Genomic DNA, 25,576 nt, shown 5'->3' on the forward strand with positions numbered 1-25,576 from the left:
ACTTACGTTATATTAGGATTAAAATTTACTTTAATATGTATTTGTTTATATTTTACTATTTAAATCTATCCTCATGAATTTTAAAAATTATAAATATGATAAGGTATATATATTAATCTGTTTAATTGTTTCAGTATCATGATGTTAAATTCATATATTAATTCTTCCCATATTTATATATTTTGGATTTTGCAACCAGTTGTTCTATATGTTATTTAATTGTTTCGGTATCATTATGTTAAAATTATATATTAATAATTCTAGGGTTGGTGCTGTGGTGGTGGAATGAACTTTGGTATGTTATTCTTCCGCAAAGATTGTACATAAATATATTTTATATTTTATATTTTTTAAATTTGTTTTATGAAAAATAAGCTTATTTGTTGACCTCTATAGTCAATTAAATGACCTTACCATATAAATTCCTAAAATATGCTTTTTTGTGAAGTATGAAAATAGTTGGTTATGAATTATGAAGATAAAATTCATAAATTCATAAAAAAAAATAACTTATTTTATGGAAATTCATAAAATATATTACTTGCTAACTTACTTTGTGACCTCCAACATAATTAATTATATAATTTATTGATAAAAATGAGTCAAGTGGGATAATAATAAATATAAATTAAATTTTAGATAACTTTAATGTAGAATTATATAGTTCAAATTATATTATCTTATAAATTAATTCTGGATAACCTTTGAAAATTAATTTTTTCAATGGAAACAAATAATTTATATTTTTTATAATAAATAAATGTATAAAATATATATAGATATAACTTTAAAAGATTTGGGCAATAGCATAGATAGCATAGGTTCTAGCATCTGAATGTGTGACACTTGATTGATTTTGCCTCAAAATGTTTCAAAATATGAATGGCTTGTGTACTGTGTTAACACGCATTAATTTCTATCATTTTTATATGAGTGATAAATGATTTCACTTAAGTTTATATAGAAGCAAGTTTACATACGAGTCGACTTATTTTCCTAAGATATAGATATTAACTTAATCAACTTAATGAGTTGAGTTGCATTTTTGACAACTATGCTCATACCTATTAATTAGTTGTTTTTCTTTTTAAGGTCCAAGTTCAATGCACATAGACAGTGGCTTAGCCCAGCTCCAAGCACGACACCATCGCCTAGATATTGTTAATAAAAGAAGTATGTAATATTTTTGTAATTATATTTTATTGGTGGTATTATATTTTCTTGGTGGTATTATATACCTTCTACTTGTAGTTATATATTGATTCTCCATTATAATATCTTAGGACATAACCAATTAAATGTCGATGAAAATAACTTTGACCATCAAGGTTTGAGAAGTGATATGGTGCTTATTCTCCATTGTCAGATATCTCTAATGGTTTGTGATATATTTCTTAGTATCATATCTTTGTATGCTAACACATATTTGATCACTAATTTTCATGAAACATGTTTATTATTCTCATTCAATATTTATCTAATTATTTAAGGTGTAAATTTATCACATCAAGGAAATAATAAAGCCCAAGTTCATGTGTATGTTCATCTTGAAAGTCTAGATTGATTGTTTCTTATAATTCCTTAGGAGTAGCACATTTAAGTACAGGGGAAAATAAATATGATCGTTAAGGCTTGCCTTTGGATATGCTGATATATTTTTCAATGTCAGATATTTCTAATGGTTAGTGATCACTCATTTTTTTGTTTATATATAAAATATTGAATCAACCCTTCAATTGGCATATTAAGTTCGTCGTTGAATATGCTTTGTTGTATTAACGATAAATTAAATATCTCAGGTGTTCCTTCAACTTAACATTCAATACAACAACAACTAGCTAGATCAAAGAGGACAAAAAGTATACATATTTGAAATGCACTACAATTCTTTCTTTCAAAATGGTTTTAGTTGTTAATTTGGCTATGTTGGATGCACAAGATACTGTCAATCAAGTTATTCTGTAGATAATCAAAGTAATGGGTGTGTTGTTTTAGCTAATTATCCTGCACATATCTTAATGTCAAAGCAAGATAAGTTTATTTTAAATATTTTATTTTTGTTTTAGCATAAGTACCAATATTGGCCCACCTCTATGATATTAATTTTATGATGTATAGATGACTATGATAATGGAGATCAAGTTCAAACATGTCAATATTGCCATGCGAAGTTCTAGTCTGATGAGAGGTTAAAGAAGGATGCCAGCAAATCTTGCCCGTCATTTGGCATGCATTGTCTCCAAGGAAAGATTGAGCTACCTCAACCTAAGATGCCACCTAAATCATTATATGAACTATTTAATAATGGGGATCGACGGAGTAAAAATTTTCATAGTAATATTAGGATGTACAACATGATGTTTGCATTCACATCAATGGGGGGTAAAATAGATAGATAGATAAATGATGGTCATGGTCCATACATATATAGAATGAGTGGCCAAAATGTTCACCTTATTGGAAGTGTCCTCCCAATAGATGGGGTACCTCTTAAATTCGCTCAATTTTACATTTGTAAGATGAACAATGAGATTTCAAATAGGATGAGGGTTGTTTCATGAGTTTGATAATCATAGATTTTTGTTAATGGTCTTTAGGTTTAGCCATGTGAAGTAATAAGATAGACCTATGCTGCCATGATATTGTTGAGGAATTAAGGAGAACATTAAATTCATGCAACATTCTTGTGCAAACATATAGGAAGGCAAGAGATATGATAGGTGCAAATGATTCACAAGAGGTTAAGATTTGATTGATATATAAACATCATACAGATGGCAAGAGATACAACCTTCCAACCACATCAAATGAAGTTGTAGCATTAATTGTTGGTGACATTGATTATATCGAAGCTGGTCAAGGCATAATTGTACAATATAAGACTGGCTTGCTGGAGCATATATCTGAAAGGCATCCCCTCTATTTACCAATGTAGTATCCGTTATTATTTCTATATGGTGAGGACAGGTATAAAGAGGATATTCCCCATATGTTGAAAAGTCGAGAGGTAAAGTTACTTATGTATCACCACAAGAATACTTTGCATATATAATTCAAGATTGTGATATTAATCATTCATTAATTGGACGAGGTGGAAATTGTTCTAACAATTTTTAGTTGATGGGTATAATCAAAAGATTATCATTTGTAAGGCATAATCAAAAGAAATTAAGATTAAAGTTGTACCAAGGTCTTGCAGATGCTGTATTAAGGGGTGAAAATACTCTATCTTCAATGGGTAAGAGAATCATCCTTCCGTCACATTTAATGGTGGTGTTTGCTATACTATTCAAAATTATCTAGATGCAATAATGATTTACAAGTGGGTGAGATATCCAGATTTGTTCATAACTTTCACGTGCAATCCAAAATGGCTTGAGATTTCTCGATTAGATTTCACAAATCTTCAAGCATAATATATTAGCATGTATTTTTAAGGTTAAGTTAGGCATGATGATAAATGACATTCGTAAGAATGAAATTTTTAGAAAGGTCAACGCAGGTATTTATTATTCACCGATATTGTAATATTAATTTTTTATTATCTTTATTTTCCATTTAATATAACACAAATTGTTTTTAAATACAATTACTCTTTCTTTTCCAGTGATATATACAATAGAGTTTCAAAAGCGTGGACTCTCACATTGACATATTTTAGTTTGGTTGTGCAATAAGGATAAGTTTCCAACACCTCAGGATATTGATAAGGTGTCAATTCTTTTATGATGCATGGTCCTTGTGGGTCAATGAGTATCAATTCATCATGTATGGTTAATGGCAAATACTCTAAATACTATCCTAAGTCATTCAACTCTAGCACAATTATTGATGAAGAAGGTTACTCACGATATAAGAGATTAGACAATGGGAGGATAATAACAAGAAATGGCATTGATTTGGACAATAGGTATGTAATACCATATAATCTATATTTGTTGCTAAAGTATAATGCTCATATAAATATTGAAAGATGCAATCAAGCTCAATCAATTAAATATCTTTTCAAGTATGTGACAAAAGGACATGATAGGGTTACAGCCGCATTTTTTACTGATTCGTGTAACCCAACTATTGAGAGAATCCATGATGAGATTAAATTGTATTATGATTGTATGGAGAATATTTGCTTTTGATATCAATTACAGAAAACTATCTGTTGAAAGGTTAACTCTCTACTTGCCTAATCAACAAAATGTCATATTTGATGATGATGAACTATTAGATTCAGCTATTAATCACAATACAGGAAACTACAACACTTGAGGCATGGTTTAATGCTAATGATGATGAGGATAATGATGAGGCTAAGGGCTTAACAAATCTTGAATTCCTAACTAAATTTTTATAAGAAAGATTTATCTGAGTGGTAGCCTAGAAAGCAGGGTTTTTTAATTAGAAGATTATACTATACCCCTCCAAGAAGTGGTGAATTATATTATTTGCATACCCTGCTAACTATCATCAAAGGATGTACTTCATATGAGAGTATACATACCATTGATGGAGTCGTCTACCCTACTTTTAGATATGCCTGTTATGCACTAGGATTATTAGATGATGATAAAGAATATATTGATGGCATTATAGAAGCAAACCAATGGGCACCTAGACAATTTCTAAGAAGGCTATTTTGTACTGCTCTTATCTATAATTCTTTCTCTCGACCAGAGGTTGTATGGCTATATAGGTCTTCTTATCAAATGATATTGTGTACAGGCAAAGAAATATTATTGGACATCACGGTATGTAGTAATTACATTTGCATTCTTTAATTTTTTTTACAATCTAATAGTAGTAATAAACTTTATATAAATTATCAAACAATATTGCTGATGTAACAACAATATTTTCATAGGATTATAGTTAGATGATGCTGATTTATGCAACTTTACATTGATTGAGATTGAGAAAATACTTCAATCTAATGGAAAATGTCTCATAAATTATGAGCCTATGCCTTTACCTAACATGTCAAGCTTGGATGTAAGTGAGAACAAGCTAATAAGAAACAAACTAAATTATAATAGGGTTGCGTTTTCTACTGAATTGACAAGGTTGCTGTAGACACTAACACTTGAGCAAAAGACAATTTATGATAAAATCATTAGTACTATTGCATCTAATAAAGGAGGAGTTTTTTTCCTCTACGGATATGGTGGTAATGGGAAAATGTATATTTGGAAGACATTATCTGCTTCATTAAGATCTAGAGGTAAAATTGTTCTCAATGTAGCATCAAGTAGGATAGCTTCTTTATTTCTTCCAAGAGGACGAACAGCTCATTCACAATTTTGCATTCCACTTTCTGTGATAGAAGACACTATATGTAGCATAAAACAAGAAAGTAACTTAGCTAAATTATTAGTTCACACGTCATAATTATATAGCATAAGGCTCCAATGGCACACAAGTTTTGTTTTGAAGCTCTTGATAAATGCTTAAAAAATATTATAAACTTTAGTAACTCATTAGCTGCCAATCTTTCATTTGGAGGAAAAGTTGTCATGTTTGGTGGAGACTTTAGGTAGATCCTTCCTGTTATTCCAGGTGGATTCAGAGAAGAGATTGTTTTTGCTACCATTAACTCTTCATACATATGGGATAATTTTCAACTTCTTACACTAAGAAATATGAGACTTATGGCAACAAATAGTATGGCATCTAATAGTGATATTCAAGATTTTGTTAATTAGATTATCTCAATTGGTGATGGGACTGCTGCTAAAGTTAATGAAGGATCTGTGGATATTAAGATCTCAGCTAATTTGTTATTGGATGGTTTAGAAAATCAAATAAAGTTTATTGTTGATTCAACTTTCCCAAATTTCCTTAACAATGTCAACAATTCTTCATATATTAGAGATAGGGCTATCTTAGCCCCTACATTGGCTGTGGTTAAAGAAGTAAACAAGTACATGTTATCCATAATCCCTAGGGAAGAAGTTGTCTACTTGAGACTTGAGTTCTGATAGTGTTGTAAAAGATGATAGGGACATGAATTCACTCGATGACTTGCACTCTACAGATTTTCTAAATTTAATTATGATGTCAGGACTCCTGAATCATGAAATAAGATTGAAAGTCAATGCCCCAATTATTTTAATGTGAAATATTGATAAGTCTATGGGGTTGTGCAATGGCACACGTCTCATAGTTACAAGAACTAGAAAATATATTATTGAAGCCCAAGAAATATCTGAGTCAACTACAGGGATGAAAGTATGTATACCTCGTATGACTATGTGTCCATCTGATTCTAGGTTTTCATTTACTCTGAAAAGGAGGCAGTTTCCTATCATGCTGGCTTTTGCAATAACCATTAATAAAAGTTAAGGCCAGAGCCTCTGTAATTTCGATTTGTTTGTCTCATCCTGTTTTCACACACGGCCAGTTATATGTTGCTATTTCTCATATTCGAAGTAGGGAAGGTTTGAAAATATTAATTCTTGATGAGAATGGTCAATCCACAGACAAAACTTATAATGTTTTTTATAGGGAAGTTTTCGATAGTTTGATCTAATTAATTATAAATTTTTATGAATATGCTTATTGTATCCATTCACATTGCATCATTTAGTTTTTACATTGACTTAATACTAATATGCATATTTAACATTAAAAATGGTAATTATATAGTCCCACTACATTTGTGATGATATGGAGAATTAGAGATGATATGTTACAATCTATTCTTTTGAGAAAAATCTTCTTATAAGATTGACACTTATTTATAAAAACTTTAATTCATCATAAATGATAGATATGTCACTTATTAAAAAATTATTGTATATAGCCCCTGCATCGCACGGGTACTTTACTAATTTATAACATTTTCTCTCATTTAATTAGTTATTTACTATATACAATCAATAAATTAGGATTTTTAATAAAATACAAAAAGATATTATATAATTCTAATAATATAAATATTAAAATTATTTTTAAAATCTAAATTTTAATTCTAATCAATTAATATTTTTTGAAACTTTAAATTGTGTTCTTTTAATATTATAATATAGTATTTTAAAATTTATATTTTATGGTAAATTTTATAAATATAATTTAATTACTTTTAATGGTTATTTTTCAATGTATTTTCATTTTTTAAAACATGATTTTTATTTTAAAATTAAATTTTTACTTTTAAAAATTATTTTATTATGATATATTTTAATAATGAAATTTATTTATCTTTATTATATATAATATATCAATAGTTTTTTATTTAATATTTTTATTTTAAGGATGAAATATTATATGATTTTTTTAATCAAGAAAAGAGACCAAGAATAGTTTTTGGATGCAATTTTATCATTCATGTCAAAATAAAAAATATTTTCTGTAAAATTTTGAATATATGTTAAATTACAACTAATAAATTTTAAATCATATTAAAATTTTAGTCAAAAATAAATTTCTATCCAAATATTTTAACATTATATTTACATTTTGAATGATAGAAAATTAGGACTTGTATAGCTTATATTATATTATATAATTTGTATTATTTTGATCATACATCAACAGTTATTATTGTCTTTTAGATATTTAATTAAGGTACTTTATAATCTATATATGTATTAATATATTTAAAATTTTTAATTTTTTTAAAAAACTATACAAGCTTTCAAGCTTAGCTCTAAATCTTATCAATAAAGGTTAGACTTAAGAAAAATGAGTTTATGAAATCAAGCTTTTAAAGGCTAAGCTTATAAGAGTCAGGTCAACTCTTATTAATAACTTTATGTGTATCTTACATGTAATTTGATGCTTCAGAAGCTAGATTTTGTTGTTAGTTTGTAACTAGGTTTGGACAACATTTTTAAATATTTATAGATAAACTCAAATAGTGGTCACATAATGTGTGTGCGAGTTCGTGTGTGTAAAATATATATTTATATAGCTAAATTTTACTTTAAAATATGATTTTAAATATTTATATTGATGTATTAGCATCTTATTTTAAGTAATCAAAGATATATTGACTTGAATTTTAAAGATAAATTCTATTTTAAATTTTAAATTTTAAAATTACTCAAAATAATTATCTATACTAAATATAATTCAAATTTTTAAAGTTATTTTAATTATTTAAACCGATCTCACATATGAAATATTTTAGTAAGAGGTTACGAAAAAGTTATTAAATTGACTAGGCAATGATTATTTTAATATGTATCTTTTAAAATGTTACATGTCATTTTGTGTACACTCAAAATTGTAACACATGTCTCTTTTTAAGTGCTTTAAATTATACCATGTCCTTTTTTTTCAAATCAAATAATAAATGCTTTATTTAAAAAATTATAATATATAATAAATTATAAATGGGTCAATTAGAAAAAAGATTCTGAGTATAAAAAAATTAATATTTATTTGAGTTAAAGAATTATCTGATTGACAATATTTAATATAATTTTGTGAATTTAAAAAATGCTTACTTAAATTTCAAAACTTTAACCAATATAGTTCTAAAGATCTATAATTTAAATAAAATTTTCAAATTTAAATAGAATTTCCCTCCCATTTACTCCTTTCATTAAAAAATATAAGGTATTTTTAATCAAATCTCACCCCCAATAAAATAGTTACCTACTTTTAAACTAACTCTATCTTTTCATATTTATCTCTATTAAATATCCTATAATATATATAAAGTCATTCACCAATAGAGATATTTTTTAAAAAAAGGTAATAAATACACTTTAAAAGATTAAAAATGTCTTATATTTTTTAATATCAAATTTCTTAAAAAATACCTTATATTTTTGAATCGAGGGAGTAGATATTATACCAATTATGAATAAATGGTGTTGTTTACTATTTTCTTTTCACACTTGCGGATTTAATTAAGGGTGAAAGGATAATGTTGCTCCACATATTAATAAAAGTTAACTTTAAATATTAATTGAATAAAAATTATGAAAAAAGATCCAAAAATATAGGCAAAAAGTAAAAATACTCAGAATGATCAAGAAAATTTTTTGGTCTCTTTTTTGTAATTTTTAAGGTCTTTTTTAGTAATTTTTTGACCAACAAATGATCAAAGTTATTATTTATTAACTATAGAGGTGATATTGCACTGTCTTAAAAAATTAAAGAAAAAATTACACAAAAATGAGTTTAGGAGGCAAATTTGTCATTAATCCTTTAATCAACTTTGTAACATCCTCGAGTCTATTTTGCATGACTAATTTATATAAAAGTAATATTTTATTTTAGTATTCTTTCAACGATTGTATGCTTTAAAAGTTAAGTTTGATTGTTAGTTTGTGGATATGTTCAAACTCAATTTTTAGATATTTATGTATACAAAATAAAAAGAATAGTTATAGTATATCTTCTAAAAATATAAATTATTTTTATCCATCTCTTCATCTATATTTAAATCTTTAAAACTCAAATCACTATGAAATATTAAAATTTGATGAACTTTTATAAAATCAAATATTCTCAAAAGGGTAAGATATTAATTATTTTTTGTGTGAAGTTTCAAATTTAAAAATACTCATATTTTTCAATTAAATAATTTTATTTATATTTTCTTATTAGAAAATAGTATTCCATAATTCAATGATATTTTTACTTAACCTATCATTTTATTTAATTAATAAATATTAAACTTTAAAATTTAAATATGTAATCTAAATGAGTTAAAAGTTAAAAAAAATATCGACTAATTAAATGTACGAAAAATTATCTCCAAAAAATTTCTTTAATAAAATGATTCCACCAAATTAATCTTAACTTGGATAAGTATTTAAAATATTGGTAATACTATAATTTGACTAGGATAAACTAATAATATTGGCCAATATATTCAGCTATTTTGTATTACTAATATAATGTAGTTAATAATAAAAAGGCTTTAAGTTCTAAATATAAAATACTTTAAGTTTAATTTTGAATTTTAAGCTAGATAAATTTAAATTTCAAAAAGATTGTCAATTTTAGTTTGAATTTTCATCCACATATATATTATAATAATTAAAAGATTAAAATAAATTTACTTCTTTAATAATTTATTTTTATTAAAGATACATCTTTTCTATTTTTTAAACATACACAAACTTTGACTAAAATTAATATTTTCAAAACACAAACCTCATTTTTATTTTAAAAATTTCATTTCATTCACCTAACTATTCGTTGATTGTTAAGTCATATATTGAATCAAGGTACTCTTTTTTACATTTATATGTTACCTGAAAATCATTCAATATATTTAAAAAAAGTTTAATGCATATATATTTTTTAACATTTTATTCATATTTTAAACTTTTTTAGTTTTGCAAATTTATTTATTTAATAATTTTTTAAAATATAAATGCAGAAGTTATCTAAAATAATATTTTAAACACTTATATACAAGAAAATTAATAAAATAGGAAAGTAATATATAATGAGAATAAATTAGTTAGTATAATTTGTGCTTATTTTTATTTAAATTTTTTTAATCTGATCACAAAATTTTTAAATTAATTATTTTAAAATTTTTACATTTAATTATTTAAAGTTTCTTAAATTGAAGGAGGGAGAGTATAGACAAATACATTATAAGAAAAAATTAATACTTAGGTTTTTTTAATATAATTAAAATTAAAAAATTAAAGTATTTTAAAATCTTTACTTGACTTTTCCTATTAGGGCTAAAAATTAGATTAAAGTATACATTTAAAAATAAAAGGAAAGAGCATGTGAAGTTAGCAAAATGGAAGGGAGGTGATCATATGATTGTATTTTACTCTAATTAAATTAAATGGTATTAGCCACTATATATATATATATTTCACTCTAACTATATATTATACTAATTAAATAAGGAAGATTACACTAATTAGATGTTGGAATAAAATGAAGAAGATTGGAAGAGAAAGGAATGGATAATTAAACAATAAAAAATTTAAAATAAAAAATTATATGCAAGTTATCTCATGCATTGACGGGGTTGGGTTAAATGATACTAGCCAAAACTAGCCAATATCTAGCTGAGCTTTAGATTATATAACCCAACCTGTCACTCTTTAACAAGGTTGGACCCATTGGCTCGACTTATATTACTAGCTTTAATTGAAATTGAAAAAATACTACAATCTAATAGAAAAATCTTAAAGATTATGAGCCTATATTTTTACCTAATATGTCAAGTTTGAATGCAAGTGAAAATGAATTAAAGAGAAATGAACTAAGTTATGATAGGGTTGCATTATATATGATGAGTGATATGGTTGTTTCAAAGCCTAACTTCTAAAAAAAAAGAAGATTTATGATAAAATTATTAATGCCATTGAATTTGATAAAGTAAATGTTTTTTTTCCTTATATGGATATGGTGGTACTAGGAAAATATATATTTGGTAGACACTTTATGCTTCATTAAGATCTAGAGATAAAATAGTTTTCAATATAGCATCATGTGAGATGGCTTCTCTAATACACTCAGGAAGATATACAACTCACTCAAATGTTGTATTCCTCTTTTTGTGATTAAAGATACTATATGTAGCATGAAACAGGAAAATAACTTCGCTAAATTGTTAGTTAACAAGTTATTGATTAGATGAGATGAGGTTCTAATGACCCACAAGTTTTGTCTTGAAACTTTTGACAAATGCTTAAAGAATATTCTAAAGTTAAGCAGTCATTAGCTAGTGATCCTCTTTTTCTAGGAAAAGTCGCTGTGTTTGATGAAGATCAACTTCAAGCAAATCTGGCCTTCCTGTTATTCTAAGTACGTTAAGAGAAAATATTATTTTGTAACCATTAACTCTTTATTTCAGGACAATTGTCAACTTCTTATATTAATAATAAAGATGAGACTACTAGCAATAAATAATGGAGCATCTATTTATGCTCTTATGAATTTTGCTGATTGGGTTATCTCAATTGGTAATGGAACTGTTGTTGGAGCTAATAAATGATTTATGGATATTAAGATCCTAACTGATTTATTACTGAATCTTTCAGATAATTCAATAAAGTCTATTGTTGATTCGACTTTTTTAGATTTCCTTACCAATATCTATAATTCTTTATATTTTAAAGATAAGGCTATATTAGCTCCTACGCTGGCTGTTGTTGAAAAGGAAAATAACTACGTATTGATTTTACTCCTCAAAAAGAGAGTTCTATACTTGAACTTTGATAGTGTTATTAAAGATGATGGAGACATGAATTTAATTAATGACTTACACGATACATATTTTCTAAATTAAATTACAATGTCAAGCATTCTAATTTATGAAATAAAGCTTAAAGTAGGTGGCCCAATTATTTTAATGCAAATTGAAGCATTGATTAGTTTATGGAGTCATGTAATGGTACATGTCTTATAGTTACATAAGCTAGAAAATATGTTATTAAAGCCAGAGAAATGTCTGGATCAATTACAAGGATGAAAGTATGTATACTATCTATTGCTATGTGTCCATCTAATTCAAGATTGTCAACTTGTCATTTACCATGAAAAGGAGAAAGTTTCCCATTGTGTTAGCCTTTGTAATCCCCATTAATAAGAGCTAAGACTAAATCCTGTGTCATATTGGTTTGTACATATCTCATCGTATTTTTACCAACAATCAATTATATTGCATTGTTTCTTGTGTTCGAAGTACGGAGTCTAAAAATATTAGTTCTTGATGAGGATGGTTATTCCAGATATAACTCTCAATATCATTTATAGGAATGTCTTCGATACTTTAATCTAAATAATTATGAATTTTTGTTAATTTTTTTTTCATTGCATCTATTTACACAATATGTATTTAGTTTTTACCATTTGCTTTACTTTGAAATATATATATATATATATATATTTAATATTAATAATTATAATTACACAATCCCATTATATATAGGATGATATATATGAATAAAATAAATATTATAAATTATTCTTTTGGACTTACTCATAAAAATTGTAATATAAAACCCGTGCATAGTACGGATACTTTACTATTTCATATTCAAAATCAAGATGTTTATATACCAATATAATAGGGGTTGTTGAGAATTGCAATCTCTATACCATGTTAATTCACTTAGTGGGCATGCCGGTTCACACACTTCTTTTCTTTGAAAGTTTTGTTTAATTTTTTTATGATGATGTCTCCAAAGTTTTTAACAATGTGAAAGGAATGATATATAAGATTGATTCCAAAAAAATGTTGAAAACCAAGATATTTCATGAAACCTACACAAGAAGTGGCTTTATATTGTTTGTATATCTTGAATAAGACTTGCACAAGAAGCTCCTCATGTTTTTCCCGTCCGTGGGACTTTGTTCCCCTCATAGCTCATCTGTTGCCACTTTTTCCCCTTGTTATGTCTAACTTTGCTTCTTCTTCTTTTTTCAAAAGTTAACTCTAATCTTTTCTAGTTGTTCTTCCCCTAGCTCATCCTTTATCTTTACACTTCACAGTATTTATTTATATTTTTTATTTTCATGAAAATTTTTTCATATTATTTTAATATACCTTTAAATTGTGCTTAGTGACCAACTTCAATTTTTTTTTTTTGAGATTACCCATATGTATCATCCTATTGGAGGCAATTTATTCGAAATACTATCAAATATTAAATGTTGGCATTTTTTTTAGTTAAGATTTAAATTTTAATTCACCACGTTGTGAAAAATTAATATTTTTCATTAGACCCAACTTTTTCCATTTAAACAAATTTTCAAATGCTTAGAAGTTAGAACGGTTCGCTTTTAATGGGAGAGTTGGAGTTGTTAACCCAAGCTTCGCAACTGACCTTTAACACGATGGACCAAAAAAACTGGGTTTTTATATTTTGGTTGTGTCCTCCGTTACAGCAAATAATGGGTGTGTTTGGATTTTAATTGATAAAAATTAATTATAAAAAAATTAATTAACAAAATGTAATAATGGTTGGATAATATTTTTTGAAATTAATTTTGATAATGGAAGATGTTTAGAATTTTTTAGAATCAATTATAAAGAGAGAGAAAATAAAAATTGTTCAAACAAGGAAAAAATAACTTATACCAAAAGTGTTTGGAAAAATTAAGGATGTTTGGATAAAATTTTTTAAAATTATAGTTTTAGACCCAAATTGATTCCGAATATATATGCAAACAGGCCCATTAACAGTTTGACATCATTCGATTATTTGAATACGTAATTTATCTTTTTTTTCCCCCCACTTAGAAAATTGGGGAGAATAACCATGAGGCCCAAATATTTGCAAAAATCTTTGTGTTTTTCGACACTCTTCAACACTATTCAATGGTCTTCAGCACTCTTTAGAAATTTTTTCTGAAAACTCGCCTTCCTATTCTAAAAATAGCTAAGTGTATAATTTTTCTTGAAAAACCAAAATCGGTTGCATGAGGGTCTTGTGTTAATTATTTTTTCCAAAAACTTGTCATCCTATTTTGAAAATTAGCCAAGTACTTGAATTTTTCATAATAAAATAGTATACTTTTCTTGAAATCGAATTAGAGATTTTGCCAGAAGTCATATGAAAAATGTTGCTGATGATTTCTTGGGGAGTAAATGGTAGGCCTCCCTTCATCACCCTTTGCTTCATTGCATGGCTAATTAGGGATTGCAGAATGGAAGACTATCGTCTTTCATCTATCGTTGATGGAGACGGTCATGCTGCAGCTCGCACTTTTATAATTTACTGAGATATCTATAATTTATTGAGATTTATTTTCTTTTTTTAATCAACAAATCGTGCCCATACCTAAAAAACTTAACCTATTCATTTTAGAGCTAATTTCTAATCACTACTTTAAATTAATAGTTGAGATCTGAATATCAAATATTTTTTATTTATTATTAATTTTTTGAATAAAATTTGAAGTATATTAATCACAACGAAACAAAGTCCAAAACAAAACTAACATTTTCTGTTTCATCTTTTTCCTCCCCTTTATCAGTAGAAAGATGATGATTAAAGAGGAAAAATTTTCATTGTAGTATGGGAATATCTAGCAAGATAGTCCACTTCCCTATCATAATTCCTAGTAGCATGGATAAAATAAAATTGACTCTCCTTAAGAAGGAATGAATGGGCTTGTTCCACAATGTCCCTAAAAAGGTAATTGTCATCACACCCTTTTATGATGAGGTTAATGGCCTCATAACAATATGAAAAATTTTTAACTTTAGAGATGCCCCTTCTCCCAGCAAATGTTCAATTCTTGGATAATACCAATAAATTTAGCCACAGCAAGGGGAACATTGACTAATTTGGAGCTAAAATCACATATCTACTACCCGTTTGGTTTGTTGCCAGAATTGATTTTTTTGGGAGGAAATCGATTTTTAAAAGAAAATTACCCAAACAACATATACATGAAATAATCGATTAATGAGGTTAAAATTGATTTATTTTGTTAAGGTATCTATACCAACTTATCCTATTCTCATTTTACCATATTAATAATAAATAATTTGTCAATAATTTATTTTTGTTTTAAATAAAATTTAACAAATTTTATAATATTAGAAACAAATGTACCAATAATTTAATTTTGAAAAGTAATATCTTTTATGGTAATTTATATAACTAAAATTGATTCTGACAAAATTATTCAAATATATTTAATTCTGTTAAAATTAATTTCAAAAAAATATTATCCAAACATATTACGTTGTAATATAATCAATTATAATTAAAATTATTCATATAATAAATTATTTTTATAGTCAATTATATTCAACTTAAATCCAAATAGGCTCCTAGTTGTTTCAATCTTGAATCGCACCTCCACATCTGCAATTACCATCACATTTAATTGAACCATCAACGTGTAATTGGAAGAAATCATCATCTCCTTTGCTTACTTGATCCTGCATATAGTGATTGGTCTTGAAAAGGGGGCAGTTTTCCATTAGCTTCATGTCCATACAAGCTCTAAACAAAATAGAAAACCCGACATGAATAAGCCCCTAATCTCCTGACCGAAAAATAAAGTTACATCTATTAATCCAAATATTTTAACAAATATAACAAAAAAGGATTGGCCAAGAAATTTTCTTTGTAAATTCCCTAATTTCTCACTTTATTATATTTTTTTTTCTCTTATCTCCTCCCTTTTTTTAATCTTGTAGCTACTTTAAGTTCTCTATTATAATTTATTTATAATTAATTTAAGTTTTTGTTTTTAAAAAGAAAAATTAGATCTTAACAATTTCAATATTATTTAAAATTTAAATAAAGGTAATTTCTTCAAAAGCCAAGAGCCTATTTATTTAATACCTATCAATTTTATAAATTTCTCCTTCATCAAAAATATATCATGAAATTAAATCCTCAAAATATGTCATGGTGAATTCAAGTTTTCATGAAATAATTTCTTCCTAATATAAATTAAGGCCTAAAACTTAAAAGGTTATGATTTTTCTCTAAACTCAAACTATTTTAAACTATCTTAAACGCATTCTTATCTTATCCTTAAACCCAAAAATAATTCAAAGGGAATTTTCAGAGAAGAAGGATGTTACATTTGTTAAATTTATATGAGCTGGAATAAGATTTCATTGACAAATAATTGGATGATTAGTTGCTATCAGTGTTACTATGTACATGTATGTTTAAATGAATTTTGATATGAGATGTTTCTTATTTATTCATGTTGCCATGTATGTATATTTGCAAGAAATTAGGCATAAGGACTTGATATGTATTGTTAGAAGTTGATGTGGGAGTAATGTTGATGAGATCATATTGATCACCTAATCTACCACCACTAGGTGCACAATGGTTGGCTTCTTTCTTGGGGCCCTTGATATTTATCCTTTCCTTTGGTCAAGATTAATGTTAGCTCTTGGGTCATATGGCGCCTCTCTATGGAGTCTATTAAGAGAGGGAACCTATGGCTCGAAGTTTGGCTTTGCAACTTTGGTCAAGTGGCATCCTCTCACTAGAGAGTTTGATGAGGTCTAGTCATGTGGATGGATCTTGTTATTGTTGATAGCTGATAGGTTTAATCAGAAGTATAAGAAGGAAATAAGAGATGTGTTTGATTTATGTGACCTTTGATAATGAGATAATGGAAGTGTGTTTTAATGAAATTATGATGTATGTATGTATGTGCTTTTATTTGAGATTGCGAAGTGTTGTCTTCCTCTCATTGTATATTATTGTCTTGATTCAATTGATAAGATGTATTTATCAGGTTATGATGTTACTTGCCTTTTTAGTTTAAATTCTAAATGCTTGTCCTGATCTGTCTTGCATGTTTGTTTATTTTGAATCATGGCTATGGGGACCTCGGCTCTCATTTATGTGGTTCATAACATTTCAAGTGATGTTTTGGGTGCTGCAAAAGGAAAAGTGGACAAGAATTGAGGACACAATTGGTTTTTGCCAATGCCAAATTTGAATGGAGAAAATGAGGATTAAACAATTTGAATTTTTTAGGTGACACTAGTGAGCAGCACGAAGAATGGAGAAGATAAGGAGAATTGTGATTTTTACCTATTTTTTGCTTCATCTGACTTTTACCCTTCTTTTAATCCTACCCCATACAAAATATAATTTTAAAAGTTATTCATGATCCCAATGTCAATCCTAATCTTTTAGAATTCAATGCCATCTACCAAACAAGCCCTAATGATTTCTCTAATACGACCTGAAAAGACTTTACTACAAGTACCTCTATAATTTGAACAAATTATATCCATAAATAAAAGAAAATGAGGAGATAAACCTGGACAAGGATTAGGCTTTTGAATGTGGCTCCGCTTCCTCAATCTCATCATCCCTAAATTCATCATCTTCAAGATCATCATTAATGTGTGGATTACCATAATCTTCATCCAGAAGATCATCATTGAATTTTGCATGGATTCATTTAGTGGGCTTGTGGCTTGCATTTTTTGTCTGCAACTCATTAGGAAGATTTCCATATATAGCAACTATTTTTGGGCCATTCGAATTAAAACTTGGCCTAAGCCAAGAAGCTCTCTTTCCCCTTACAGTCATGTTCTTGTTCTCACCTTCTCCAACATTCTTAGCCATCACTTTGTTCTCAACTGTGCAATTTCTCTTGCTCCTTGCCAAATTTTTCTTTCTCTATACTTTTGGACAACCTTAGAAAAGGGCTTTGTATTAGAAAAGGGTTTTGTAAGAGAAACATTATGGGCAGCAAATCAAGAATTTAACATACAAAATTATAATTTGTTGTTACATTATTGGGAATATAAGAAAAAAAGTTGTTATTATTTAAAGAAAACTTGTGAATCGATTTATTTTCTACAAAGATAATTTGATCATTTATATAAATTCATTAATGATAGAAAAATTTCTTAAAAAATTCAGTAAAATTATTGCATTTCGAGAAACTAAATTATTATTTTTATTTTTTAAAAAAATTATTGTTATTTTTCCTTTTTTGAGTGATTATCCTTTTCAATTTTGATTTCTCTTGGTTTAATTGTCGTCTTTTGTCGCTTGAGCTTTTTATTTTTTATTTTTTTTAACATGACCACATTTAATTTGAAGTCTCCGTCTCAAGTCTTGACCAACAAGTTGGGCAACAAACTTGTTGAGTTATTTTGCGTCTTTTATTTCCTTTCCTTTCTTTCTTTTGTTTGCCTAACAGAATATCATATTTTTTTTCACCGGAGAATGATCTTCTTTTCTTTTCTTTTCTTTTCTTTTTCAAGTAATCAGTTTAATATTTACAACTCACACACGTGCCAATGCAGGATTTAAACTCATCTCTTAATCAAACCATTGCAAATTGATAAATATGATAATAATATAAAACTCGAAAGAGGATAGATACTCACATACAATCCAAACCAATAAAAGAAATAACTTCTAAGCCAATATTAAATAAAGAAGAAATAAAATATATTATAAAATAGGAAATAAATGCTTTAAGATAGTAGATAGTAAAATTTATCAAAATCGTAAAATATTTAAACTTACTCCAAAACATGTTCATATTAAACTCTGAAACGATTTTTTTTTTCTTTTCAAAGTTAAAATTTGATTGACTAACACATGAGAGAGAGGTTACAGACTTGTAATCAACGTCATATAGTATTACTATATATGAAATCTTATTTATGACAGGAGTCAACTCATTATCACATGGAAGTATTATTATATACATACACTATAAAATATTATCATAATTGTTTATATATTTCCCTTGGACTTGTTCTTTTTAATTGTTGGAAGTCTTTACGGATAGTGATTATACCCAAATCAAAGATTAATTGATTAATGGAAAAATTAATCTACAAGTCTCTATAATTTCCTTGAATCTTGAATTAGGTTCTTATAGTTTATTTTGTTTTAACCAATTCTTTATAGTTTAATCTATTAAATACATTATTCCTCAAAAGGTTAAAGTTAATAATGAATTATTAAATTTCTCAAAATGAAAAATATTTTGGAGTTTATAGAAATTTGATTTAATATTTTTAGCCAAAAATAAAAGTTGATTTAACACAATATTTACATTTTTATTTTTTATAAAAATTTTATGTGTATCAAAATATTTAAAATATAGTCTAATTATATAATTTTTTATAAAAATCATATAATTAACTTTAAAGTTATATAATATTTTAATAAACATATAAACTTTTTATTTTATTTTTTTAAAGGAAAAATTTATGTTTTTTAACTTTTAAGGATTATAAAACTTAATGAATCAAAATATAAGGACTTGACTAAAATAAAATAAATTATAGAAACTTAACTTAAAATTGAGAAAAATTATAACAGCATGTAGATATATTTTTTTTTCTTAATTAAATTACAGTTTTGAAGAAAGATCCAAAGATCCCAATTGTTTTATTATTTTTGGATATGTTATCTCTACCAACCCAATATAATACGTTCCATTGCTATGACCTAACTTTTTTAATGAGTCAAGTGGAATAGGAGAGAAAAGCAGGATCATTGGTTTAAAAAATATTACTTGCCATCTGTATTATAAAATATTTTTAACTACTTTATTAACATTAAAAAAATAATTAAATTATTAACTTTATGAAAAAAATTGAATAAATTTTTAATTTTACTTATTTTAAAATCCACATTATATTTTTTCTTATAGGTATTGACTTTAAATCGGGATAATTTTGCAAAAACATAATAAAAAAATCCATTTATTCTGAAATATGTGTCATAATTGGACCACAAGGAGTAATTGCATTGGGAAAGTCGGAAGAAGAATAAATTTACCACTTTTGTTGAGGCAACTGTGAAGAAAAAGCTTTTAACACGCACATGACACCCATTGTGAAGGCTTGACTGTATAGAATTTATATATATATATATATATATATATTATAATATATATACTCATATATATAAGTGAAGGATTAACTCTCTATGTGTATTATAAGAAGGAGGATTCCAGGAAACCACTGGACTAATACAATGTATTTATATTATCAAATCATTAAAGAAAAATTAATTATTTAATCTTTGTAATTTTGATCCAATTATAATTTAATTCTTTAATTTTGACTCATTAAAACTCAATTCATAAAGTTTTAACTTAGTTATAAATTAATCCCTAAACTTAATTTTTTGTAATTTAATTCCTGAATTTTTAACTTCTTAAATATTAATCCGTATATTTTAAAAAATAAAATTATATGAACAAATGCTCATTCTTGGCAGTTCTATTTATAAAGCAAAGTAAGAAGAGATTTTGATTGTTTTTATAAGTCATGTTATTAATTTTTTATGTAAATTTTTCTCTTTATTTAAAAGAAAATATTCCATTTGATCTTTAATATAAGATGAAGTTAACAAACTTCACACTTATTAAGAAACGTTAGTTATCACCTTGAAATTGTTAAAAAAAATGTAACTTTTTAAGTTTATCCCTCTTTATAAATAAATTATTGTTTAGAAATTTAAATGATGACAAATAAACAAAGATAAAATTAAAAAAAAGTATTAATTACTCTTTGGTTTGCCATTCGAATTTGCAACCTGTAGGATTAGCGTGCAGCACGCTAACCAACAAGCTATAAGTTTTCATGGTAAAGTATTAATTACTCTAACTTCATCTTATATTTAAGACCAATAAAGTTTTCAAAATTAGTCTTATATTAAGGATTAAATTAGAGTAGCATATTTAAGGGTCAAATGGTAATTTTACCCTTAAACTATAAGTCTAGGAGCATCTAAGGTTTAAATTTATTTTTGGTATAATATTCTTCTTTAACATTCAAAAGCAGTACAATGTCGCTTCTATTTTTAACAAAAATTAATTTTAATAATTAGTTGTTCAAAAAATTACAAATAACAATCTTAAAAATTACAGAAAATGATAAAAAAATTACATAAAATGACTAAAAAATTATAATATTTTATATGATACTTATTTATGATTTTTTGGATCATTTGTTGTAATTTTTTAAGTCCTTTTATGTAATTTTCTAGTCAACTAGCGATCGAAATTAATTTTTTTATTAATTACTATTTTTTAAATATTGAAAAAAAATATTGCATTAAAAATAAGTTTAAGAGTGAAATTTTTCTTTAATAATATATTTAACAGGCATAGAGTTAGAAATATTTTAAAAATTATATTTATTTTTGCTTGCAGAGTCTTATTAGAAATAAGATGATGAACACGTCAAAATTGAAATTTGTGGGGCAAAAGGAGAGGAGATTAAAGGGGGAAGGCAAAGAGGGGCAACATCACGATGACTAACGAGAAGCAATAACTAAAAGCGATAAGATTATGCGTTAAGGAAAGAAGAAGAAGCAGCCAGAAAAAGAGGGTCAATAGAAAGCAATGTGAGCAAGAGGAAGAGAGAAGACATAACAACGAATATAAAATAAAAGAGTGATAGTGACATTTGTGGGATGTGTATTAATTCTAGAGTTTGTCCCCTTGCAAGCTACCTATTGTTCTTTTTTATTGCTTTGTAACGAAAAAACCAATTTATAAAAGAGGATAAGCACGCTAGCACACACCCTTTCCGCCATATTATTATATCTTTCATTATTGTTAGTATTATATCTTTCATTATTGTTTTCCCTATTTCATCACTTGTGAAGCACAACATCATGTCAACAGATAATACCACCTTTTTTTTTTTTCATTTGAAAGAGGTCTTAGACTTGAATTCAGGTTGACATATTCGTGTACATGCATGAATGTGTATGTCTCCTTTTCCTGTAAAAAATGACTAAATTAGAGATAAAATTTTAAAAAAAAAAGGAAGAAACATAACATCATCCTCTCAGGTGTCTTTTTTGTATTTAGTCATGGACCATTGCTTTTTTATGCATATGTATCGGCACAATATTTTAAACAACTTTTAGAAACTTGATTAAACCGATCGGTTCATTTGATTAAACTGAAAATTAACCTTTGATATGATCCAACACACACCAAAAAACTAAACCTATTAAGAGTCAATCAACTCATAATTTATAAATTTTACTAATTTTTAAGGTTTTCAAGTGAATGATTCCCAAGCCCAACATTTGAGTGTGATTTGGCAATTAATGGCTAAAAAGCCCATACAAGTATCAAAGTAGCCTCCCCCACCCTTTTTTCCCTCTTTAATAGAGAAAGCCATGAGTAAAACTACGTGACAAATAGTAAAATGAGAATGACATTTAAAGGCCTCTTAAAAAAATTATCAAAATAAAAGTATATCACTTTTATGAAAACATGCATATGTTGTTATTAAAAATTGAACCTTAACTTGTTCAATTTCAAGGAAAATGTTAAAATGTTAATATAAAAAAATATAAGATTCAGCTTTTAATAACAACAAATATGTGTTTTTATAAGGTAATATCTAATAAAAAATTGATGGGCTCTTATTACGATAAATTTTCTTGAAAGTACCTTTAATGTTATTCTTCCAATAACAAACTAATTAACATTCAAAATCAAGATGTTTTTGTACCCATATAACAAGGGTTGTTGAGAATTGTGATCTATATACTGTGTTGATTCACTTAGGTCCTGTTTGGTATAAAGTATTGAATTTTGTGAGATTGGATCTAAAAATAAGGATTTAAATTCATGTTTGGTATGTGGGATTAAAAAAAATAATAGGCAACAAGAACTAGCTAAAAGACTCAACTACTCTCATCTTCCTCCTTCTTGGCTTCAACTTACGTCTGCTCCATTTTCCCCGTCTTCCTCCTTCTTAGCTTCATTCCTCACGCCCACAGTCTCTCTCTTTCTCACACCCATGCTTGCGCTCGACGCCACTATAATTGTCCTTCACTCGAGTCTCTGTGTCGTCAATGGTGGCCAATAAGCAATTCAGATCTAGGTGAATGATTCAGGCTCGCGACTCTGTATCTCCAGATCTGCTAGTTCCAGTGTTGCCTTTGTTCTTTATCTTCCTAGTTCTAGCGTCGTCGTTGTGCCTGTGTGTGGCTATGGGAAGCACGATGGAGGAGGCCGATGAATGGTAGTGGCGAAGATGTGAGAGGCAAGGGGTGGAGGGTAGAGGGAGAGATGACAGAGACGAGAGAGATGGAGGGTACTTTTGTCAAAACAAATCAATCCCAGGATTGATTTTTCAGTACCGGGGGTGGGTGGGATTGGGTAATCCCATCTAGATGGATTTGGGCTTGGAATTAAAATTCTTATTCCTTCATACCAAACATAAAAACTTGGAATTAGTCAATGCCAATACCAATCCCATTTCCTCATTCCTTTGTACCAAACAGGGCTTTAATAGTCATGTTGGTTTACACACTTCTCTTCTTTGAAAATGCAATCCAGGGTGATAGTTTAATTTTTCATAATAAGGTCTCTAAACTTCTTAACAATGTGAAAGAGAGAGTGTATGAGATTGATTCCAACAAAATGTTAAAATCTAAGACATTTCATGAAACCTGCACAAGAAGTAGCTTTATATTGTTTGTTTATCTTGAATAAGACTTGCACAAGTAGCAGTTCCATTATCTAAATGAACCCCCCCACCCCAATGTTTTTCCTATACATAGGACTTTGTTTCCCTCACAACTCATCTGTTGCCATCTTTTTCCCTTATTATGTTTAACTTTATTTTTTTAAAAAGTTAATTTTCTAATCTTTTTTAGTTGTTCCTCTCATAGCTCATCCTTTATCTTTATGCTTCAAAGTATTTATTTATATTTTTATTTTCACGAAAATATTTTTCAAATTATTTTAATTTACCTTTAAATTGTGCTTAGTGGCCAACTTCATTTTTTTTTTTGTGTTACCACAGATATTCTCCTATTAGAAGCAATTTGTTTGAGATACTGTCAAGTACTAAATAATGGCATTTTTTCAAGTTGAGATTCCAACCTTAATTGACCACATTGGGAGAAATTCATTTCTTTTGTTAGAGCCAACTTCTTCAATTAAAACAAGTTTTTAAATACTAAGAAGTTAGAATGGTTCACTTTTAATGGGAGAGTAGTCCTGTTTGGTTATTAAAAAAGATTGAAATAAAATGAATTGAAAGAATTAACACAAAAATAAACTAATTCATCATTTTTTCTCATCATGAGTGTAATAAAACTTATTAATAAATAATATAAATGTGATAATCATCACACCCTCCAAAAATCTCATAAATCATGATTCACAATCTCATAAACTAAATTATCCCTATTTTTTATAAATGTGGTTCACTATTCTTTTTTATTATTGTATTTTTGTCTTTATTTTTTCAATTTATTTCATTTTTTTAAGTAATTAAATGGGACTTTAGAGTTTGCCAAGCTTCCTAACAGCTCTTGTACTCCGTCACAACAAAATATTAACAGCTTGACATCATTTGAAAAATGTAACTTATCGTTTTTTTTTTTTAACTTTAGAAAATTGGGAACGCTAACTGTGAGGCCCAAATATTTGCAAAAGTCTTTTAGTCTTTTAAGGGACTCTTCAACACTCTTCAGAAAAACAAAAAATTTCTGAAAACTATTCAATCTTTTCCAGAGCAGGCCACCGTCATAGTAGCTTCCACACGCTATCCACCTGCTGGTTTGTACCTGCAAGAAGAAATCTATAGGCAAATATAACAGGGAAAGAACCATTGAAGGATGATTTTCAAAAGTATTTGTCATTTCCTTCTCCGGGTGTGCTTGAGTCATTAAGTGATCAACATAAATGTCAAACTAGCCATGATGTATTTTCAATCTTCTTCCCAACTCTTCCTTTGAATTTAAGAAAAATCACATTTTATAAATAAAAACTAATATATCTTATTAAAAAAAAATCACGTTATCATTTTAACAATAATTCATTTTATATTGATCTTTATTAATAAATAATTTTTTTAAATAATTCTTAAATATGATTCTTCTTTAACCCTATCCCACATCTCGCAAACACTCCTCAACAAAAGAGAAGAGCTATGTTTCTTTTTGATTTTTAAGATGGGGCCAAGCCCACAATTATATTTGCTTCAAATAACTTTCCCCCAAAGCACTTCATTATTGATGAGGAGCTTCTAGCAAGGTTTCAACTTAAAGGCTTCATTTTAATGAACATTGGTTCTTATAATTATTTTTAAGTGATGTATGATATTATTAAGAATATAAAATTTGAAGTGATTGATTTACTTTATAAGCCCGATCATTCAGTATTAATTATTTTATTGCAAGTAATA

This window comes from Prosopis cineraria, unplaced genomic scaffold, assembly GCF_029017545.1.
Source record: "Prosopis cineraria cultivar Desert tree isolate PC_DT_omini unplaced genomic scaffold, ASM2901754v1 PC6, whole genome shotgun sequence".
Lineage (NCBI taxonomy): Eukaryota > Viridiplantae > Streptophyta > Magnoliopsida > Fabales > Fabaceae > Prosopis > Prosopis cineraria.